Source organism: Nanorana parkeri, unplaced genomic scaffold (genome assembly GCF_000935625.1).
Source record: "Nanorana parkeri isolate BGI_ZX_2015 unplaced genomic scaffold, ASM93562v1 scaffold474, whole genome shotgun sequence".
In the NCBI taxonomy this organism is placed as follows: Eukaryota; Metazoa; Chordata; class Amphibia; order Anura; family Dicroglossidae; genus Nanorana; species Nanorana parkeri.
In genome coordinates, this window is record NW_017306742.1 from 615,899 (window position 1) to 616,976 (window position 1,078).

Sequence of the window (1,078 nt, forward strand, 5' to 3'; positions counted from 1 at the left end):
AGAGAGAGTGAGAGGGGGGGGGGAGGAGAGAGAGGGAGAGGGGGGGAGAGGAGAGAGAGATGGGGAGGAGGAAGAGGAGAGAGATTAATAGATATTTGAATGGCTTTTAAGGAAAAGAGAAACAAAGTTGCCATAATATAATTTTTTCCTAAAGAGAGGGCCATCTGTAACATTTCCTGCTACAATCTCTGTCCTCCTCTTGTCTTCTGGACCTTTCTAGAAGGCTGGTGTTTGATAAGCATTCCTAATTTTGGTTGGGTGTCTGGGGATCGGAAAGAGGCATGAAAAGGACACGGAAGAAGGTGGCCACTTGTTAATGTAAAATTGTGCCCAGCTGGGAAATTAATGAGGTCTAGCAGGCCTCGGGCACGCAAATAGTTTAAAGATAATCTAATATAGGACAAGACTGCTGTAATCTGTTCAAACAGCTTCATTGTGACCCGAGGGCTCGTGTATGCTAATGAATTGTGCGTGAATCACTGTGGCATCAGGATACAGGCCGACTCTGGTCTGGGGATGCTCTACATTATAAGCTCCATCTATCTCGGATCCTCTAATAGATCTGAAGTGGCTACTAAAGACGGCCTCCAAAATTTTGTCAAAATTTAGCGATTTAGGCTTTGGCTCAATGTAGAATGTGAAATTAGGGTGGTTTTTGGTAGTTTTTAAGGGAACAGTGATTTTTAATGGTTCCTGAGGATTACAGGGACCCCTTTCACCTATTCTGGACCTGTTCTTGTGTTCAAAAATAGACCCTCGTTAGCCCCTATATTTTATGTTTTTGGATAATAAAAATTGTAATGTGTCTGTGCTCATATAATCAAAAATACACAGGCAAAAATATAATAAATATAATGTAAGGAACAGTCTATTTATAAATCTTTTCACCTATGATTCACACAACTTTAACAGATTTTCTCATTGGAAAATGTGTGAATCCTGGGTGAGCGTTGTGTGAAAACATTTATAAATAGACCCCTAAGGGTCCGTTCACACCAAAATAGGAAGGTAATCGTAGTTCAGTGGAGGGTCCGTTGACTTGCGATGATACCTTCTGATCCATTGTGATCCGTTTTTC